The 23,966-nt window shown below is 37.8% G+C and overlaps 1 protein-coding gene across 2 annotated transcripts in view; it reads right to left on the bottom strand.

Annotated features, from left to right (window-relative positions):
- The window catches only part of DRD2 (dopamine receptor D2), a 164,955-nt gene that overhangs the window by 21,726 nt on the left and 119,263 nt on the right, over positions 1-23,966 (bottom strand). The window lies entirely within an intron of this gene.

Genomic DNA, 23,966 nt, shown 5'->3' with positions numbered 1-23,966 from the left:
CTAGAAGCCACCCTGCGAGGTATGAACATAGGTAACGACTTTATTGCAAATATCCTTTCCCTATACGCTAACCCAACAGCAAGAGTCAAGACCAACTCGGTCCTGTCAGAGCCCTTTAACATCAGAAATGGGAGAAGGCAGGGATGCCCACTGTCACCTCTCCTGTTTGTCGCGTCCATAGAGGTTCTAGCTTGTAAGATCAGATCACAAAAGGAAATAAAAGGCATTCTCACTAAAGATAGGGAATATAAGCTAGCAATGTATGCTGACGACATACTGTTAACACTGACCAAAGTAGGGAGCTCCCTCCCACCTCTGTTAAAAACCTTTGAGGAGTATGGCAAAGCCTTGAACTTCCATTTAAATCTGTCCAAGTCTGAACTAATTAATATCAATGCCCCAGTACCAGTCATATCAGCTCTCAGGTCTATATGCCCCATCAAAATACAACAATCCCAAATAAAATATCTAGGCATTCAAATCACCCAACATTTTAGCGACCTAGTCAAACCAAATTACATACCACTCTTAAAAGAAATTACAAATGATCTGTCTAGGTGGAAAAATAAAACACTGTCCTGGATAGGTAGAATACACGCTGTAAAAATGAACGTCCTCCCTCGCATCTTATACGTTCTACAGGCTCTACCTATCCCCCTACCAAAAGATTACCTAAGCCAGCTAAAGGGCAACATAAAGAAGTTCATATGGAATGGAACCAAGCCTAGAGTCCCTAGGAAAACTTTGCATTTGCCAAGGGAGGGGGGTGGATTGGGCTTACCAGATCTCAGCCTGTATATGATGGCAATACTTTTGCAGAGAACAGTGGAGTGGAGCCATAATCTAGATACCAAGCAATGGATCGACATAGATAGGTAGATACTACATGTTGACAATGTGGGAGGATTAGCCTGGTTACAAGCAAAACAGAGACCAGAACATATTAACGACTTCCCATTGCTAGCGGAAGTATTTCTAAAATGGGACTCACTGATAGCCACTAGCACACATATAACAACCAGACCGGCACCACTGACCCCACTCCTGGGGAATCCTGACCTCCCATTCATGACAAAGCATAAACCACCCTCAAGTAAACCGAGTCAATTGAAAGACCACATACTCAATACAGTAATGAGCGAGGGGAAGATATTACCGCTGGCAGGCCTAGGAGAGATAGTAGGTGAACATCCACAAAATTGGTAGATACATGCACAGTTATCTCACTTCGTGAACACACATAGATCACAAAATAACCTAAAAAGACGACTTACACGTTTTGAGAACCTGTGCACTTCACCACTCCCCCCCACCATCTAATATCAAAACTATACAAGTTACTAATGAACGTTGACGATGAACAACTACCCTCATATTGCCATAAATGGTCCAGAGAATTTAACTCAGAAATTTCATATGCAGATTGGACGCGGATTTTCCGCAACCACAAAAAAGCATCAGTCTCTGCCAAAGTTCAAGAAATGAACTTTAAATTTATGTCCAAGTGGTATCTTACCCCTGTGAGATTACAAAAAATTTACAAACAGGCGAGCGATAGATGTTGGAGGGGATGCAAAATAGCTGCAGATATACATCATGTGTGGTGGGGCTGTGAGAAAATGGGAAACTTCTGGGAAAATGTTATAAGACACATAAACAAAACTCTGGATACACAAATCGCCATAGACCCTAAGATACTACTGTTTCATAACCTGCCAAACCTTAAAGATGACTCCAAACAAAACCTCTTGTTTATAATGCTTAATAGCGCTAAATCACTGATACCGCTAAATTGTAAATCTACAGAAATCCCTAGCCTGGCATCCTGGAAACAGCAAGTGGACAATCTCCTCCTTATGGAAAGATACCACTTTCTTGTGATAGGCAAATTGGAAACACATGAATATATGTCGATGCAATGGAACGCACATAAGGATGATTGACATAGAAATACAGTAAGATTTAGGATATTTCGGCTAATAGACCAACACCACTAATTCGCCAAACATACACTCTTTAGTTAGATCTGCCCTAACAACTCCTTTCCCTTCCTCTCTTCCCTACCCTACTTCTCCACCTCTAATGCCGTTAAAATTGTTACAATTTGTTATATACATCATCTACATACGAAATAGCTGAGCAATTCAGCATATGTCTCATAAATAAATTATGATTAGATGGACACTACTCTTCTCCAAACGGAGAACTTGCTCTCATAACCCTCACCACCCTACTTTGACTATAGACTCTTCTCAGCCCAAAAGCGGTTGGAGAAAACACCTGGGGTTGGTGGAGGTTAAGCTATATAGCTAATACCGAGCTCAGAAAAGACTCAAACTTGTCAATCTTCAGTTCTCAGAAGACATTACTGTTTATTCATGTTATTCTTCTGGAATGTTATACAGGCTCACATTGTAACCAGAGCCAAGTTTGTATATTGGATTTTATGTTAATAAAGCTCTTTGGAAATTATAAAAAAAAAAAAAAAAAAAAAAAGATAGATAATCCCTTTGTTAATCATTCCCCAGTTTTGCAAACCAATACTGTTATATTAATACACTTTTTTCTATCTCTGTAACTACCTTGTATCTAAGCCTCAGCAGACTGCCTTACTATTTCAGCTCTTTTAACAGACTTGCATTTTAGCCAATCAGTGCTGACTCATAGATAACTCCACGGGTGTAAGCACAATGTTATCTATTAGACACACATGAACAAGCGTTGTCTAGCTGTTAAAAACTGTCCAAATACAGTGAGAAAATAAGCGGCCTTCAGGGGCTTAGGAATAACCATATCAACCTACCTAGGTTTAGCTTTCAACAAAGAATACAAACAGAACAAAGCAAATGTAATGATAAAAGTAAATTGGAAAGTTGTTTAAAATGACATGCCCTATCTGAATCATGAACATTTAATATTGACTACACTGTCCCTTTATTGAATAAAGGAACTAGTTTAGTTCTTTTGTTTACTCATTAAAAGCTAGATTACGAGTGGCGGACTCAGCCGCTTACTGTTGTGAGCGAGCAATATCACTTTTTTCTTGGCTTTATGTATGTAAAGAACATATTGCACATATTAGGAGTTCACAGTAAAGTGTCAGGTTAGCACGACTTCAGAGCTCGAGTAAAGGGTATGGAAAGAAAAAGTTGCATAAAACACAACATAAATGCATATAAAAGTACAGTTACACTCATGTTTGATAAAAAAATTATTAAAAAAAAATAATAAAACAGTTATTAGGTCTCAAAAATAGATGGTATAAAGTGTTAAAAAAATGCAAAGGGCTTTAACATATATATTCATACATAGACATGTCTAAATATATGTATGCATATACAGGTAACCCTCAGTTTACGCCGGGGTTAGGTTCCAGGAGGAATGGTTGTAAATAGAAACCGTTGTAAATTGAAACCCAGTTTATAATGTAAGTCAAAGGGGAAGTGAGGGAGATAGGTTCCAGGCCCCTCTAAAAATTGTCATACGTAACACCTAATACATTATTTTTAAAGGTTTAAAATGAAGACTTTAAATGCTAAACAACATTAAAAACCTAATAATATAGATTGTATCATCATTAAACTAAGTTTAATGAACAAAACATTTGCTAAACATCACCTAATAAAATAATTAATAAACAAAAATGTTTTTTTTTACTTGCATTTTTCTCCAATCAGTTCTCTGCATTGTTAGAATGTTAGATAATATTGGGTCTGCACCTATTCTATGCATTTCAATCTGCAATGATTAATAGGCAGTTAGGCACCCTCACCTCAAGCAGCTTGACAGGAAGATAATAGGGAAGTGGCTGCAAGATCTTGCTCGATAGGTCTGGTCTGATCTGTGTACACAGATCAATTTCAGGCTGTTAAACTAGCTTAAAGGGACAGTATACACTCATTTTCATATAACTGCATGTAATAGACACTACTATAAAGAATAAGATGCACAGATACTGATATAAAAATCCAGTATAAAACTGTTTAAAAGCTTACTTAGAAGCTGTCAGTTTGGCTCTGTTGAAAAGGTAGCTAGAAAGCCCACTGCAAGTGGCAAATAAGACACTCCCCCCCCCTCACCCTTCTTTTGCATATGAAAAGACCCTTTACACAAACAGGAGCAAGCTGGAGTAGGTAGTCGAGCGTATTCACATAAAACTTTGGGGCTTGGTTAGGAGTCTGAAAATCAGAGCAATGTTATTTAAAAATAAGCAAAACTATACATTAATTTTAAAAAAAAACTTTATGGGCTATATAAATAGATTATCTACAAAACATTTATGCAAAGAAAAAATTAGTGTATAATGTCCCTTTAACATTGCTGAAACACAAGTGAACAGCTCCACCTGCTGGCTATTTTAATTAGTGCACTGATTTTTAATGCATTTCAATAGCAGTCCCATGACTGAAAAAAGGTTGTTACAGTGAAACGGCGCAAATTGAACCGGCGTAAACCGAGGGCCACCTGTATATATGTATGTACATATAGGCTAATCCACCTCTCCTGGCGATCTGTATCTGCTGCACCTCTCTCCGAGTCCCTTCACTGGCTCTCCATTCACAGCAGAATTAAATTCAAAATTCTCACCCTGACCTACAAAGCCCTCACTAACGCTGCCCCACCCAATTGTCCTCATTCATTACCAAATATACTCCAGCCCGCCCCAAAGATCCAACAATGACCTGCTCCTTGCATCTTCTACCACCACCTCCTCCCATGCTAGACTATAGGACTTCTCTTGTGCGGCACCAACCCTCTGGAAAGCACTTCCTTGAGCTGTTAGACTTTCCCCAAGTCTGTCCTCCTTTAAACGCTCCCTAAAGACATTTTTGTTTAAGGACGCCTTTCACCCAAATCAGTAACTAATGAATTCCACTTGCCTAATAGATAACCTCATTTAACTCTGCGCTAAAATCAGTTACACCTCTGCAGTCCCCACCTCCTGTTTCACTCCCTCCTACCCACGGGAATAGGGCCCTCAATTCCCCCTATATTTGTTTGTTAAATTTTGTCCAGTTTCTTATTTTGTATCACCGTTGTACTTTTATCTTTGTACCCATGGACAGCGCTGTAGAATCTGTCGGCGATTTATAAAAAAAATTAAAATAATAATTAATAAAAAAACTACATCATTTTCTATTTGAAGAACATAGGAATGTAAATAATGCATAATGCGCATCAGGGTTCACAATTTAAGAATAACGTAGATGGGTTAGCGCACATGAAGAATCAATATCTTTAACACATGATCTTGATATAAAAAATATAACATTTAAAAATATTAATAAAAATTAATCAAAATGATTATACATACTGTAAAATATTCTAAACAATCCATAGAATATGTCTATGTATAATAATATTTATGTTTAATAGTTTATATTTAATATCTTTGCCTATATATATAGAGCATATAATGAAAATAAAATGTAAGCAAAATCTCATATATATGTAGAGTACAGAATATTTTACAAGTAGTTGTCATAGCCAACTCACATGTTTACATGGCGTGTTGCACTTTGAATCTAGAGTTTTACTTAGGAAATGTAGAAAATATATTTTCAGTTTTTAAATGTTCCTTTGTCAAGGCTGATGGAACACGGTTTTATACATTGTCAATCTATTAAAATTGTCAAATGTATTATAAGCAAAAAGCACCATCTATTTCAAGGATATCAACACTTTACAATGGTATGCAATTTTTAAGCATGCAATGTTTTATGATAAGCAAGAAGGGTACTTAAAATGTAATAACTACCATGAGAAAATGTGAGAGAGATTAAAAATATAGGGCTAGATTATAAATAGAGCGGTAATTACTGCTCCCGCTCGCATGCTAACACTACTCGACTTTTGTTCTTTACTCGAGTCAGATAACACTTGTAAGTAAATGTTTATCACTTGAGAGCTCACCTGACTCATGCAAAGAGTAGAATTTGAATATTGCAATCACGTTAACATACTCTCCCATTGACTTCAATAGAGAGAGAAAAGTGGAAAAAACTCAAACCCATACTCGCACGCTAACCCGAATCGTCGTAAGCCCCCTACTCTAATAACCCCTAAACCACCACAAAGCCCACCCCAAAGTCCCCACTATATTTTTAACCCCTAAACTGCTATCCCCCACATTGCAAACTACCCTTCTACACTATTAACCCCTAAACCGCCACCCACCACATCGCAAACTACCCTTCTACACTATTAACCCCTAAGCCCCCACACTCACTAACTCACTAACATTTAAACCCCTTGAAAGGTTGTGTAAAAAGTTTGAGTGGCAAATGTGATTGCGTTCGAGAGATCGCATTTACTTCAACTTTTAATACGAGCTCATATTACTGCTCAACTCTACCCATATAAAATATGGGGATTGTAAATTACCACCAGTTTGCACAAACCAATTTTACAGTAATTTTAACAGTGCATCATTTGTAATATGAATTTGAGCATAAAGAACACTGTGATCTCGCAATCGTGTTTAAGCTCCTTGCGCTAATGATATCACTCCACTCATAATCTAGACCATAGTAAGGCATGGATATAATATAATCACTGGCCATCTTTACATTTAAAAACCAATAAATCTCCCAACATTAAACTAAACACATTAAAAAAAAACATTTCTTTTAAATGCTCGAATAGCAGCCCTGGGAGATTTTTCTTTTCTACAAATTAATATATTACTTTATTTTCGGTTCTGAAAAAAATCTTAACAAACAAGTGATAAACTCATATCTACTTAGAAAGGTAAAAACTTTTTAGATTCACTGCCTTAGGGTCATCCTTTGCTATAACATTTTTCATTTCTGTAGGGTTTTGATTCTACAAATAGCAAAACTGTGAGATAAGGAAAAGAGGAGACGGAATATTCCCCAGATATACCACTTTTATATATCAGGTTTTCAATGCAAGAGCAATACAAGGCAGTTCAGGTTATATAGTGGGCAGTAGAATGTACTGTGATCAGGTTATTTTGTGGGATATATATTGTACTGGGCTCATGTTATTTTTTGGGTAATATAATGTACTGGGTTCGTATTATTTTGTGGGTAATAATGTACTGGGTTTGTATTATTTTGTGGGTAATATAATGTACTGGGTTCATATTATTTTGTGGGTAATAATGTACTGGGTTTGTATTATTTTGTGGGTAATATAATGTACTGGGTTTGTATTATTTTGTGGGTAATAATGTACTGGGTTTGTATTATTTTGTGGGTAATAATGTACTGGGTTTGTATAATTTTGTGGGTAATAATGTACTGGGTTTGTATTATTTTGTGGGTAATAATGTACTGGGTTTGTATTATTTTGTGGGTAATAATGTACTGGGTTTGTATTATTTTGCGGGTAATAATGTACTGGGTTTGTATTATTTTGTGGGTAATATAATGTACTGGGTTCGTATTATTTTGTGGGTAATAATGTACTGGGTTTGTATTATTTTGTGGGTAATATAATGTACTGGGTTTGTGTTATTTTGTGGGCTAAGAATTGAAGGACAGTAGCACAGTAACGGCTTCCAGAACTGGTCTTGTAATTAATCTCTACAGACTGCTAATGTGAAAATCTTAAAAATGTATAAATTAAAAAAACAATACACATACTTATAGAGGCTTTTGGTTGAAAGGCATAAAAAAGACATGAGAAAATGGGTCTATTAGCATTCCCCCAAATCCTAGTTGATAGGAATGTGACAACATTTATTTGGTTTGCTGCTAAATTAAATATTCTTAACAGCTTGTTACAGAACAAACAAATGAAAGAAAAAAAACTCTATTCAAGTGTCTTTATAAATGTACCAGCTAGGACCACGGGACCCAGGCAGCACATGTAAAGGGGTAAGATTTAGGGAGAGCATGTCCTGGTTTATAGAATTGTTTAAGATACATTACTCTTGTATGGGGTCTATCAGTTGGGTATCTGCAGGTTTAATGTGAAATTTCAATCGGATGAACTTTTATCAATCTGATGAACTTTTGGGTTTCGACTGTTATGAAGGAAGTGGGAGCTTGTGGGGCATCGAACTGTGGTGATGAACAGTTTGTGGGGCATCAGACTGTGGTAGAGGAGGGAATTGTGGGGCATCAGACTGTGGTGATAAAAAATTAGTGGGCATCAGACTATGGTTACAAAAAGTTTGTGGGGCATCAGACTGTAGTAGAGGAAGAGAATGTAGGGCATCAGTCTGTGGAGGAAGAGTTTGTGGGGCATCATACTGTGGTAGAGGAGGGAATTGTGGGGCATCAGACTGTGGTGATAAAAAATTAGTGGGCATCAGACTATGGTTACAAAAAGTTTGTGGGGCATCAGACTGTAGTAGAGGAAGAGAATGTAGGGCATCAGTGTGTGGAGAAAGAGTTTGTAGGTCATCATACTGTGGTAGAGGAGGAAATTATGGGGCATCAGCCTGTGGTGCTGGAGGAGTCTGTGGGGCATCAAACTATGGTGGAGGAAGTTGTTGTGGGGCATTAGACTGTGGTGGAGGAAAATTTTGAGGGACATCAGTCTGTGGTGGAGGAAGAGTTTGAGGGACATCAATCTGTTATAGAGGAAGAGTTTGTGAGGCATCTGAATGTGGTGGAGGAAGAGTTTGTGAGGTATCTGACTGTCGTGGAGGAAGAGTGTGTGTGGCATCAGACTGTGGTGGAGGAAGAGTTTGAGAGACATCAGACTGGGGTGGAGGAAGAGATTGAGAGACATCGGACTGGGGTGGAGGAAGAATTTGTGTGGCATTAGACTAGAGTGGAGGAAGAGTTTGAGGGACATCAATCTGTTCTAGAGGAAGTGTTTGTGAGGCATCTGACTGTGGTGGAGGAATAGTTTGTGAGGTATCGGACTGTGGTGGAGGAAGAGTGTGTGTGGCATCAGACTGTGGTGGAGGAAGAGTTTGAGAGACATCAGACTGGGGTGGAGGAAGAGATTGTGTGGCATTAGATTGTGGTGGAGGAAGAGTTTGAGGGACATCAGACTGTGGTCAAGAAAGAGTTTGTGAGGCATTAGACTGTGGTGGAGGAAGAGTTTGAGGGACATCAGACTGTGGTGGAGGAAGAGTTTGTGAGGCATCTGACTGTGGTGGAGGAAGAGTTTGTGAGACATCAGACTGGGGTGGAGGAAGAGTTTGTGTGGCATTAGATTGTGGTGGAGGAAGAGTTTCTGAGGCATCAGACTGTGATGGAGGAAGAGTTTGTGAGGCATCTAACTGTGGTGGAGGAAAAGTTTTGGGGGCATCAGACTGTGATGGAGGAAGAGTTTGTGAGGTATCAGACTGTGATGGAGGAAGAGTTTGTGGGGCATCAGACTGTAGTAGTGGAAGAGTTTGTGGGGCATCTGACTGTGGTGGAGTAAGAGTTTGTGGGCATCTGACTGTGGTGGAGGAAGAGTTTGTGGGGCATCTGACTGTGGTGGAGTCAGAGTTTGTTGATTAGACTGTAATGGAGGAAGAGTTTGTTGGGCATCAGACTGCAGTCAAGGAAGAGTTTGTGGGGCATTAGACTGTGGTGAGGATGACTTTGTGAGGCATGAGACTGAGGTGAGGAAGAGTTTTTGGTGCATCAGACTGTGGTGGCGGAAGAGTTTGTAGGGCATTTGACTGTGGTGGGAAAAGAGTTTCTGGTAAATCACTTTTTTTTAACCCTTCCAGCTCAATATCTAAAAAGAACATATGAAAACAATTAAAGAAAAAAACACATAAAATAAAAATAATACAACCTCATCAGCTTTAAAAAAGAGAGAAAAGACCACAAGAAAGTGTGCTTCACAGGGACAATGGAGACATAGCTGAGCTATAGGTGAAAAATATCATCCAATCCTTATGGAAAGCCCCAGAATAATCATGCCCAATTTTTTATTCAGCAATACTACATTACCATAATAAAACAAACATGTTGATATTTCACTCTTACAAACATTTACATAAACCATTTTGCAAGCGTACTCGTTAAGGGCTAGATTATATATTTTTTCAATGAGAAGAACCTAGTAAAATATGAGTATAGCGCTTTGCATTTTGTGCTTAAGGTCTAACCCGGAAATATTAACTATAAAATATTTAAAAATATTAATAATAATTATTAAAAATTATTATACATACTGTATAATATTCTAAATAAGCCATAGAATATATCTCTATTGCTTACTTCTAGCGAAATGAATGCTTAAGCAGGATTGCTAAATAGCACACCATTTGTAGTATAGCCCTAAGTGTTGTGCATGTAATTATTGGTTTTCCACGTTGCAAGTAGATAGATATATATAGATGTCAATGGCAAGAACAAACACTAATGAAATAGATTGAGAGACACTGAATTAGTCTCAAACGTGACCTGGCCTTTAAAACGAGGCCCATTAACAACCTCACAAGAGTTTATGAATCACGGCCATGAATAATGTTTTCAGATATGAATTCAAACTGATTGAAATTTCAACCAAAGTTTATAGAACTGAATTTTGTTTTTACTTTTTCCATTTTTGTGCTGTGGGGAGGGGTGATGGGTATATGCAGCATGCAGATTTAAGTCTATTGTTTCAGAAATAAATATTATTATTAATATTATTATTATTAGAGTACTGTAGTATATGATATGCCCTAATGTTTTATTTTAGGAAAAAATCTCTTTCATCATAAGAATGATTTGATTATTTCTGTATAGCATAAATAGATGAGATTGTTTGAGAGTAAATAAAAAATGTATTCAGCCATCAAAAAGATAAATAATGTAATAAAACAGTTCAGCTAACACTTGTGTGGTTGTAAAGTGATTCAGTGGCTTTTATGAAATGGAAATAACTGAACCTGAAGTACACTTTCAAAAAAATTCAACTAAATTAAAGGGATACAAAAGTTAAAATGAATATTTCATGATTTGTAAAGAGCAAACCATTAAAAAAAAACAAATTCCCATTTACTACCATTATCAAATTTCCCAATTTCTCTTGGTCCTTTTTGTAGAGATTTAGCTCCTTTCCATGAGAGTATACTGAGGTATGCTAAGGAGCGTGCTTATGACTGTTGTGGTGTAGGCCCACTCATGCAAGCTTGCTTCCTACAAGTTAACAATTAGTGGTCAGGGTGATTGACAGACCATGCTGTTGAGCACATGATTGTGTGAGAAAATATGCTTGTCATGAAGATGGGAAAACCAGTTCCCTTGCTGGGAGCCTTATGCGCCTACCTAATATTAGGTGAAGCAAAAATGATGGATTCATTATAATAAAATACTTTTCTTTAATGTCGCTTTACATTTTTAAATATATACCATTTGCACTTTTAAGAAGATTACTACCACACTACCTTACTCATAAAGGTTTTTCACCTTGACCAGCATTGTAAACTAAAGACTTACGGCTAGATTTAGAGTTTTGTCAGTAAAAAGCCGCGTAGCCAACGCACCCTTCTGACAACGCTGGTATTTAGAGTTGTCTGAGGGGCTGCGTTAGGCTCAAAAAAGGGTGCGTTGAGCCTAACTTAGCTCCATTTCAACCCTCAATACCAGCGTTGCTTACGGTAGCGGTAAGCTGGCAAAACATGCTCGTGCACGATATCCCCATAGCAAACAATGGGGCATTTTTGGCTTAAAAAAAAAAAAAAGCAGCGTTCAGCTCCTAACGCAGCCCCATTGTTTCCTATGGGGAAACACTTTCTAAGTCTGCACCTAACACCCTAACATGTACCCCAAGTCTAAACACCCCTAACCTTACACTTATTAACCTCTAATTTGCCGCCCCCCGCTATCGCTGACACCTGCATTATACTATTAACCCCTAATCTGCCACTCCGTACACCGCCGCAACCTACATTATACTTATGAACCCCTAATCTGCTGCTCCTAACATCGCTGACCCCTATATTATATTTATTAACCCCTAATATGCCCCCCAACATTGCCGCTACCTAACAACACTTATTAACCCCTAATCTGCCGACCGGACCTCGCTGCCACTATAATAAATGTATTAACCCCTAAAACGCTGCACTCCCGCCTCGCAAACACTAGAATAAATAGTATTAACGCCTAATCTGCCCTCCCTAACATCGCCGCCACCTACTTACAATTATTAACCCCTAATCTCCAGCCCGCACCGTCGCCGCTACTATAATAAAGTTATTAACCCCTAAACCTAACTCTAACCCTAACACCCCCCTAACATAAATATAATTTATATTAAACAAAATAATATTCCTATAATTAACTAAATTATTCCTATTTAAAACTAAATACTTACCTATCAAATAAACCCTAATATAGCTACAATATAATTAATAATTACATTGTAGCTATTTTAGGATTTATATTTATTTTACAGGCAACTTTGTATTTATTTTAACTAGGTACAATAGCTATTAAATAGTTAATAACTATTTAATAGCTACCTAGTTAAAATAATTACAAAATTACCTGTAAAATAAATCCTAACCTAAGTTACAATTAAACCTAACACTACACTATCATTAAATTAATTAAATAAATTACATACAATTAGATAAAATAAAATACAATAAAATAAACTATTCTATAATACAAAAAAAACACTAAATTGCAAAAAATAAAAAATAATTACAAGCAGTTTAAACTAATTACACCTAATCTAAGCCCCCTAATAAAATAAAAAAGGCCCCCAAAATAAAAAATTCCCTACCCTATTCTAAAATACAAAAGTAATCAGCTCTTTTACCAGCCCTTAAAAGGGCTTTTTGCTGGGCCTTGCCCCAAAGTAATCAGCTCTTTTGCCTGAAAATAAAAATACAATACCCCCCAACATTACAACCCACTACCCACATACCCCTACTCTAACCCACCCAAACCCCCCTTAAAAAAAACTATCACTAACCCCCTGCAGATCTCCCTACCTTTAGTCGTTTTCACCCAGCCGAGCCGAATTCTTCATCCAAGCAGAGCAAGAAGATGTCCTCCATCCGGTAGAAGTCTTGATCCAAGCGGCAAAGAAGAGGTCCTCCATCCGGGCGAAGTCTTGATCCAAGCGGCAAAGAAGAGGTCTTCCATCCGGGCGATGTCTTCTTCCAAGTGGCATCTTCTATCTTCTTTCTTCCAGATCCATCTTCATTCCGCCGACGTGGAACATTCTCCTTCCCTGACGGACTAAGGACGAATGAAGGTTCCTTTAAGGGACGTCATCCAAGATGGCATCCCTTCAATTCCGATTGGCTGATAGAATTCTATCAACCAATCGGAATTAAGGTAGAAAAAATCTATCGTATTGAACTCACATTCTATTGGCTGCAGAATAGTTTATTTTATTGTATTTTATTTTAGCTAATTGTATGTAATTTATTTAATTAATTTAATGATAGTGTAGTGTTAGGTTTAATTGTAACTTAGGTTAGGATTTATTTTACAGGTAATTTTGTAATTATTTTAACTAGGTAGCTATTAAATAGTTATTAACTATTTAATAGCTATTGCACCTAGTTAAAATAAATACAAAGTTGCCTGTAAAATAAATATAAATCCTAAAATAGCTACAATGTAATTATTAATTATATTGTAGCTATATTATGGTTTATTTGATAGGTAAGTATTTAGTTTTAAATAGGAATAATTTAGTTAATTATAGGAATATTATTTTGTTTAATATAAATTATATTTATGTTAGGGGGTGTTAGGGTTCGGGATAGAGTTAGGTTTAGGGGTTAATAACTTTATTATAGTAGCGGCAATGGTGCGGCCGGAGATTAGGGGTTAATAATTGTAGGTAGGTGGCAGCGATGTTAGGGAGGGCAGATTAGGGGTTAATACTATTAATTCTAGTGTTTGCGAGGCAGGAGTGTGGCGGTTTAGGGGTTAATACATTTATTATAGTCTCGGCAAGGTCCGGTCGGCAGATTAGGGGTTAATAAGTGTAGTTAGGTAGCGGCGACGTTGGGGGGGCAGATTAGGGGTTAATAAATATAATATAGGGGTCGGCGATGTTAGGGGCAGCAGATTAGGGGTTCATAGGGATAATGTAGGTTGCGGCGGTGTCCGGTCGGCAGATTAGGGGTTAAAAAAATTTATTAGAGTGATGGCGATGTGGGGGGACCTCGGTTTAGGGGTACCTAGGTAGTTTATGGGTGTTAGTGTACTTTAGAGCCCAGTAGTTAAGAGCTTTATATTTCGGCGTTAGCCCATAAAGCTCTTAACTACTGACTTTTTTTGGCGTTAGGAGTCTTGTCGGTAGAGGGTCTACCGCTCACTTCTCCCAAGACTCCAAATACCAGCGGCAGATCCCATTGAAAAGATAGGATACGCAATTGGCGTAAGGGGATCTGCGGTAGCTTGGAATTGCGGTAAGGAAGTGAGCAGTAGAACCTTTCCTGCCTGACTCTAAATACTAGCGGGCAGCCAAAAGCAGCGTTAGGATCCCTTAACACTGTTTTTGACGGCTAACACAAAACTCTAAATCTAGGTGTTAGTACCTTAAAGGGACACAAAACTGAAATTGTTTTCTATCATGATTCAGTTTGAATGTACAGTTTAAAAAACAAAACAAGTTAACTTTTTTATCAAATCTGCTTTAATATTTTGGTATTCTTAGTAATTAGCAATAGTGTTTTTAACTATGTTATATATTTTACAAAAACCTCTGCTGCACAAAAGTGTATCATATTGTTAAAGGGACACTGAACCCAATTTTTTTCTTTCATGATTCAGATAGAGCATGACATTTTTTTTTTAAATCTTTATTTATACACCAACAGTGTAAATACAATATACAAACAATAGTATTGGCTTTTCCATCACATCATTATACAATAAATGTTCATATTAATGCATAAAAATAAATATAAAACCCACAAGTCTCTATTTAACTCCAATAGGACAACAGCAGAAACCAAGGTAAAAAGAAGAAAAAAAAAAAAGAAACCCCTCTATTGGTGTTATAGCTTTACTCTGTTGGTTTTTTTTATTTTTAGTTCCCTCCGACTTATTCCAAAAAACAAACAACGTACAAGAAAAAAAAAAAAAAAAAAAAAAGAAATAAGGAATAAGGGGGGAGGAGCCCCCTCTCATCCATCCCCCTTCCTCCACTCCCTCCAGGTACCTACCAGTTACCTAGTAAAACTATTTCTGAATTTTGAAATGGAAAAATTATAAGATTTATTTCCGTGGTGGAAAATATCTTTAGAAAAGTTGCCCACTTATCAAAGAATTTCCTGATATCCTGTTCATTATCTATGTTTGTATCCCTTTGCTCAAGTATGCATTGTTTTTTCATACAGTTCTTAACTTCAATGATACTTGGAAGAGCTCTGCTTTTCCATTTTTTGCATATTAAATATCTAGCAGCAAGAATAGAGGAAATTACTATTTTTTCATTGCTATACTTACCAAGGGTTGTATTTACACAGAATATTATCTGAAAAAATGATAGGGGCACAAAGGCTATTTTTAATACATTTTTTAACCAGTATTCTAGTTTGAACCAGAAGTTCCTTATTTTTGGGCATGACCAAAACATGTGCATTAAATCTGCTGCATAGAAAGAACATTTAGGACATTCATTAAAACCCAGATTGCCACATCTGAGGCCTCTCCTAGGGGTAAAATAAGCTCTATGTAGAATCTTAACCTGTGACTCACGCCAAGTGGAAGAGAGTGTAGTTTGGGCAACCTTATTCATTGATATTTGAAGCGTCTTAGGCTCGACATTACTTTGAGGTATTAGTACATTCCAATCTGCTACCAATTTGGCTAAGATTGGAAGACCTTTGTTGGTGCCCAAAAGGTGATAACAGAAAGCAATTGACAGGCACCCATTTCTGGCTAAAACAAGCCAGTTCTCTAATTTACCCAATCCCCAGTTCCAGCCTCTTTCTTTGGTTAATTCCAGGACAAAGTGTCTTGCCTGTAAATAGGCAAAAAAATCTATATTAGATAAACTAAATTCTGTTTTTAGTTCCTGGAACGTTTTGATGCACCCCCTATCTCTATCCAGCAGCTGACAAGCTTTACTCAGACCGGCATTATGCCAACCCTTAAAAACAGGAGAATTTAGGCCTGCTACAAATTTAGGATTTCCCAAAAAGGGTAGATAATAAGAAGCTCTAACGTTAATTGAGAGTAGAGTGGCGATTTTATGCCATGCCTTAAGTGGATTGAAAATTGTTTTCATTTTCTTAATTTCTGACGGCATTTCCTTGGGTAACAGGTGTATTAATGCTGATGGGAGATATGGGGCGCAAATATTGGTTTCAAGCTCATTATTCAAGATGTAATTATTGACTAGGATCCAATCAATTACTATTCGAGCAAGAAAGCAAAGATTATAATGCCTTAAATCTGGCAAAGCCAGTCCCCCATACTCCTTTGGCACTGAAAGTTTAGCCAGGGAAATTTTAGACCTTTTCTCCTGCCAGAGAAACCGTATAAGTGAGCTATTAACAGAGCGGATATCCTTTTCGTACAGAATTAATGAAGTATTTTGGAGAACATATAGCAACTTAGGAAGGAGAACCATTTTAAATACTGCAATGCGTCCAGAGATAGATATAGGCAGGTTTTGCCATATTTTAAGTTTTTCTTTAATATGGTTGAGTACCGGTGGGATATTAAGATTATAGAGGTCTGGAAATTTGGCCGGAATATGAATCCCCAGATATTTAAAAGAGTCCGTGACTTCTCGAAAAGGTATAATTGAAAGGGAGGTAGGGTTCTTCCTAAGCCAGAAAATTTCCGACTTTGACTTATTAACTTTATATCCAGAGAAGGATCCAAAGTGGTCCATTATCTGGATCAGCTTAGGAATGTTAACTTTTGTATTAGCCAAATATATAAGTAGGTCATCTGCATATAATCCAACTTTTATCTCATGTTTATGTATTCTTATGCCCTCAAGGGATTGCCTTATCAAGATAGCCAGAGGTTCTATGGCAATGTCAAAGAGGAGTGGAGAGAGGGGGCACCCCTGACGTGTTCCCCTACCTAAGCATATAGTAGGAGAGAGATTGCCATTCACTATTAATCTTGTAGAAGATTGGCTATATAAATTCTCTACAAAATTGGAGAAGTTACCTCCAATACCAAAATGTGTCAGTGAAGTTATTATATGCTCATGGAGGATGGAATCGAAGGCTTTTTCAGCGTCAATAGATAAAATAACGGAATCAGGAGTATCCCCCTCTCCATCCTCTGAGTCTGTCATATTCCAAAAATGCTCCATTACAACCAAGAGTTCTCTTATTTTTGCAGAGGAATTGCGTTTGTTAAGAAATCCTGCCTGATCAGTATGAATAACTTTTCCAAGTACCCCCTGCAATCTAGATGCTAAAACTGTTGTTAGAATTTTGTAATCAGAGTTAAGAAGAGCTATTGGCCTATATGATTCTTTGCATATAGGATCTTTGCCACTTTTGAGTATTAGAGTCGTAAATGATGAAGAAAAAGAGGGCGGAACAGGTTTAGCATTTATGAAAAAATTGTTAAAAAGAGTACATAAGTAGGGGGCACTTTCTGAGGATAATATTTTGTAAAACTCAGTTGGAAGTCCGTCAGGACCCGCTGCTTTATTAGAAGATAGATTAGAGATCGCTTTCTCAATATCCTCTATAGTAATAGGGGAGTTTAAGACATCAGCACTATCTGGTGACAGAGTGGGAGGAGTAATTTTGCTCCAGAAGTCAGTAGAGTTTTTTGCGTCATATGCCCTACATGCATATACTTCTTGAAAGTATTCAGATAATGCCTGTGCGATGTCTTCAGATCTTAGCAATTGTTTCCCTTTATATTGAAGATGCTCTATAGCAGATTGCTTTTTCTCATTTTTCACAAGCTTCGCCAACATTCTACCAGTTTTGTTTCCATACCTATACATTTTGGCTTGAATTCTCAGTTCCTTATGCGACTCCTGCTGTAGTATAAATGTATCCCTTTCATTCTTAGCTCGGACATATTTAGCCCAGCTTTCGGGGGTTTTATCCAGTAAAAATTGGTTATATGAATTTATCAAAAATGTGCCTACTTCCTTTTCTCTTAATCTTATTTTTTTCAAAATTGTACTCCTATATGCTATTATTTCACCCCGCATTACTGCCTTCGCAGCCTCCCAGAATATTTCAGGTCGATCTAAATAATTTGTATTAAAATGAGCATATTCTTGAAATTTGCTTTTGAGCCATCCTTTGAATTTGAAATCAGAGGCCAAAAAATAAGGGAATGAGAATCGGGATGGGGTAGGTTGAAAATGCGTCTTTTGAAATTCGAGAGAAATAGAGGCATGATCTGATAGTGTAATCTGTGAAATTTCGGATTTGACCTGGGATGTTGCTATATGTTCATCTATTAAAAACAGATCAATCCGTGATAGAGTTTTATGAGCTTTCGAAAGGCATGTGTAATTCTGAACATCTGGGTTCTGGGATCTCCAGATATCGCGCAAACCTAAATTCTGTTTGAGTTTTTTAAACATCTTAACTTCCAAATTATCTTTTTTTTGTTTCAGCCGCTTGATATTGCTTCTAAGCCTATCTATTGGGCATTTTGGTACCATGTTGAAATCTCCTCCAATAATTAGATGCCCTGCGGTATAAAGAAGTAATTTGGACTGGAGTGTATCCCAGAACTCGGGATCAAAAATATTGGGACCGTAAACATTGCAAAGTGTATACACCCTTTGGGCAATTTTAATCTTAAGTAACACGTATCTCCCCCCAGGATCAGCCTCAGAGTGGAGACACTGGTAATTAATTTTTTTCCCGATCAGTATAGCCACCCCCCCCTTCCTCCTCATACTTGGTGCAAAAAAGATTTCCTTTACCCAAGAGGTTTTTAATTTTAAAGATTCTTCTGTACTCAGATGTGTTTCCTGTAAGAAACCTATATCCGTTTGTGCTTTTTGTAGCTGGGTAAGAATAGCCTTTCTTTTGATAGGTGTTGAAATACCGCCCACATTCCAAGAGGTTATTTTACATTTGTCTAACATTGTTTCTTTTTATATGACCAGAGGGAGAGGAAGAAGAGGAGGGAGGAGGAGGGAGAAAAAAGAAAAGAAAAAAAAAAAAAAGAAAAAAAAAGGGGAAAATAATAATAATAGTTTAAAAGAGTTATTCTGCAGTCAGAGAGACCCATCCCATTCCCACCCCCCATTGCCCTGCGTCCCGATTTACCGAGACTCACAGGGTTTTCCCAAATAAAGACCTTCATTTTACCAACTCCTTTAGCGTCCTGTGTCAGCTAATAGTGTCTAAGGTGGTAGACCTAAGGTTATTACAAATTCTATCCCCTACCTTCCTGTTGTTCTATCTCTATTGTAAATTTTTCCGCTTCTTTGGCGGATTCAAAGAAGTGTGTTTCACCATTAATTGTAATCTTAAGTTTAGCCGGATAAATTATTGTGGCGTGGTGTCCCCCTTTAATAAGTTTTGTGCAAATGTGTGATAGTTCTTTCCTTTTCCCTGCTGTTTCTGCGGAGAAATCTTGAAATAAGTAAACATTAGAAGATTCTAATAGAATAGGCTGATTTTTCCGATAGTATTGAAAAAGAGTAGTTTTATCCTGGAAATTCAATAGTTTTGCTATTATTGGTCTTGGTCTTATTCTCCCCCTCCCCTCCTCTATCTGTCGTCCCAATCTATGCGCCCTTTCTACAATTATTGGGGGGTGCGAGGAGGGCAAGCCTAGTATTTGAACTAAGGTGACAGATATAAATTTTCCAAGGTCCTCAAATTGTTTCCCCTCGGGAACCCCAATTATTCTTATGTTGTTCCTCCTGGAACGGTTCTCTAGGTCCTCTATTTTGGCTTGCATTTTGAGTAAAGTTGTATCTATCGTTTTTAGCTTAGAGCTGTGAATTATACTATTATCTTCCAGGTCTGAGACTCTTTGTTCGGCCTCCTGAAGTCTGTTCGAAAATTGTCTAATTTCATTAGTTAGGGAGATAATATCTTGTTTAATCTCAAATTTCATAGAGTCAAATCTCGGTGCGAGCGCTTCTATTATGCGAGCTACAAGTGATTGAGTGTCTGGTGCTTCTTTATCGTGCAGAGGATTGGTATGACTAAAGTGAGTGTCCTGGGTTTCTATTGTGCTTTTGTTTTTCCTATCTCTGTGCTTAGCCGTCATAGTGGGTGAAGGAGTTTTAGTGTGTATGTGAAGAAATTTATCCATAAATTAATGGTATAGAGTCGAACAAAATTAGGAGGGGGAGAAAATTTTTCCCCCCCTTAATGTGCAAAAATATGTGACAAGGAAAGTTGTGAGGATGGGGGTGAAAGTGAAATACCTGTGAAGGGAGGAGAAAAAAAAAAAAAAAAAAAAAAAAAGGGGGGGGGAGTGAAAGGGGACAAAAGTGTTCTATGTGCTTGCGCCAAGATTCGATCCCCTACAAAGTTTCTCCTCAATTAGATACCTTTATAGCTTCAGGGAGAGGATTTATATTTTGCTTAATGTATCTTTAAGTCTAACTAAAGTGCTAAATTTGAGTTTTGATCGTAGCTATGTTTTTTTATGTATGGGGCAACCCAGTAACTAGCTCCACGGTAGAGACCGCGCGAAAATTTATTTTCCAGACTCCGTTTCTCTGCCCTATTCTTTTTCTTTTTTCTTTATTGGATTGTTTCAGATAGATTTCCCAGGGAGGGAGGAGGAGGGGTCAGTTAACAATAAACAGCCTCCTTTTAATTGTCTTTTGACTGGGTGGAGGAGCTATAGCAAATGAATTATAAGTTCTCAACTACCCCACTATATGTTACCAGCTACACCTTAGATTAGGGGGATATCCTAAACTTTGATTGCTAGTCAAAGAAGTTACCAAAGATACAGTATGTAGTTTTACCTTTACAGATTAACTGTAGCTATTATTGTGGTAAATTAAACCTCTCTCCTGCAATAAGATATAGTTCCCTATATATACCAGCTATAGATTATTTGCTAGTTATATCTACCTATAGATTTGTCAGAGAATGACACAAAAAGAGAGAAATCAAAACCCTTTCCAATATTGCAGTGATCCGTTAATGCAAATATTAATATAGATATATAGAGCAATTATTTATCTTTTAGTAAGGTTAGTAACATGCATAAGTTATAGCACTTTTATAGCCATTTCCATTAATAGGTACTAGGCAAACATTCACTATTTCTTGTAGCCTTCTATATTAGAATAGTCTGTTTCTACATGTACTCATGAGTGGCTATCTTCCTATAGCAAGTGTTTCTTATGCCTTACGTATAATCTTTGCATTAGAGACCAAAATACTCTGTTTGCTGATATTCCCCTATTACTTTCATCTTATAGTAATAGCCAACGGTCGCTAAAGCTTTATTTTATATATAAAGCAGCTAGAATATCTGATTCCTGGGTGGATTTACTTATCAGACCTTATAATAAAAGGGTACCCCCAGCTTTAGCCAATACTCAAAATTATTAGTAGTGTTGAAATATATTCTTGTGCCCGCCTACATTACCTGTAAGCAGTGTTCAGCTGAGTATATCTCTATTTTCAAATATTTTGGAGTTTTCTGTGTAGCCTAGTTATAAGCTATTTGCTAGTCATGTCTAGATATCAACTGAAAAGTAACACAGAGTAAGATTTTTTCCCATATTACAATGCTTAGTGTATACCTTAATAAGTACAGACATTAAGATAGAAAAAGCAGAACAATTATTTAACTTTTAGCAAGGGTGATAACATATAAACGTTTATACACTGCATATAACCTTTTCCAATGCCCAATGCTAAAAAGTAGTACATTGTTTCTTATTGCTAATGCATTATAATATAGTGTATCTGTTGTAACCAGCAATTCTTATACTTTAAATGTATCTTTTACATAAAAGACAGAAAGTAATCAGCGTGCTGACATTTCCTGATACTCTCAGCTTAGGAGGATTCAAGAGTCAATGCTTTATATATTTGTTCCTTTAGGGTCAGTGCAGTTTATTCTTTTATAGAAAAAAGAGAGAGAAGCAACCCTATAATTGTTGATAAGCTTTCAGGGTTTTTCCCTTATTTTCAGGTATAAGGCCTCCTTTTTCCCTCCTTTCCTTTTTACTCCCCTCTCCTTCCCTTCTCTCTTCCCTCTTCTACCCTCTTTTCAGAGGTTGTTTAGCCCATAAAAATGTTTCCAGATAGGCCAAAGGGGTTTAAAAGATTTACTCAGCAGAGGCAGATGTTATCATGCAGGAGGAAAAAGGAGATATTTGCAAGGGTTAGTTAGCACATGCAAGTAATGCAAAGCAGATAGATTCCTCTTTATACCAGTCCCTTGATCCTAGGTTTGTTTCCCCTGACCAAGGCTTAGCTCAGCCAGCATTATGTATATCAGGGCCCCCTTTCTTTCACCACATAGGTTGCACTGACCTAAGGGTACCCTGTCAACCTCTAAGCCATAGGCATTAAATTTTGGCTATCCCCCAAAAGTTCACTGTAGCAGATTAGGGACCAGAGTTGACCCCCCCTCCTCCGACAAACAGGCAATCCCAAACACAGTACCTGCAGGGCTCAACCCTCGCCGACCGCCTACAATTCACCCCTCAGGGCAGTGTTCCGTATGAGGCAACCTTCTTCCAGCCAAGCTCCACGCCACCATGCAAACTCAGCGTGACCTCCCCGGCCCCTCCTCCTCTCTCGCAGCACCGGTGGGAGAGGAGAGAGAGACACCAGCACCAGGGCTAGGAAAGAAGCAGGACCGCAAACCAGGCTGCAGAGGATCCTGCCGTAGGATGCCAGACGGGCGCTCACCCCCTCTCTCGCAGCACCGGTGGGAGAGGGGGGAGTCTGTTGCAGAGAGGTGGTTTCGGATCCTCAGCAGGGGCAAGGCGGAGCCACCGACAGATAAACCAAGCGGCAGCTCGTTGTCGACAGGTGCGGTCCCCCAGAAGGAAATAGATAGGTACAGATGTGGCCAGAAAACGGGGAGCCCTGCAGTCAAAGAGCAGCAAGTCCGCGGGGAATAAGGAGGGAGAGAGGAGGGGAATCAGGACTAACGTTAAGACATATGCAGTCTTTTGCTCCTATAGGTGAGGATTTGTCAGCATTTCTAAGAGAATAGAAAAAAAGTTATGGCAAGGTTTTTCTTTGCAAATAACAAAAAGAATAATTTTCCTTTCAGGTAGGTAGCGAGTTCAGGAACACCAGGGTTCATGAAGGTAACAGTGCAATAGAAGGGCACTGTTAGGGTTCCAGACCGGTGAAACAATGTATCCCTGTAGCATCCCCTGCTGGGGTAAGGCGCGAAGAATTTACCGCCAGTGATCCTAGGGACTGGAGTAGAGAGCACAGTCACAGAAACTTGCTCCTCCTCCACCGGAACCCCAGAGCATGACATTTTAAGCAACTTTCTAATTGACTCCTATTATCATTTTTTCTTTGTTCTCTTTCTATCTTTATTTTAAAAGCTGGAATGTAAATCTTAGAAGCCAGTCCATTTTAGGTTCAGCACCATGGACAGCGCTTGCTTGTTGGAGGCTTACATTTACCCACCAATAAGCAAGCATAACCCAGGTTCTCAACCTAAAATGGGCCAGCCCTATGCATCACATTCCTGCTTTGTAAATAAAGATAGCAAGAGAACGAAGAAAAAATGATAATAGGAGTAAATTAGAAAGTTGCTTAAAGTTGCATGCTCTTTCTGAATCATGAAAGAAAAAATATGGGTTTAGTGTCCCTTTAAGCCTACCTAGATATGCTATTCTAAAAAGAATACAAAGAGAATGAAGTAAATTTGATAATAGTTTATAAGTAAACAGGAAATTCTTGTTTTTTGCTTTTTTTATTACAAAAATGCACTCTATTTCAATCATGAAACAACATATTAAGTTTCATGTCCTTTTAACCCCTTCTGTACCAGTATGATACTTTCCTCTGGCTTGATGCCCTCTGATGTACATAATATGACCTGTATAACACTACTGAATGTGTCACTGCGCTACAAATAAAGCAACATAAAATGACAGTGTTGTAGAATTAAATTGAACCACATAAATTCTCAGTGGCACACAAAGATGTAGGTATCCCTCAAAAGGCA

Source organism: Bombina bombina, chromosome 8 (assembly GCF_027579735.1).
Source record: "Bombina bombina isolate aBomBom1 chromosome 8, aBomBom1.pri, whole genome shotgun sequence".
Lineage (NCBI taxonomy): Eukaryota > Metazoa > Chordata > Amphibia > Anura > Bombinatoridae > Bombina > Bombina bombina.
This window is presented reverse-complemented; position numbering and strand designations above follow the sequence as displayed.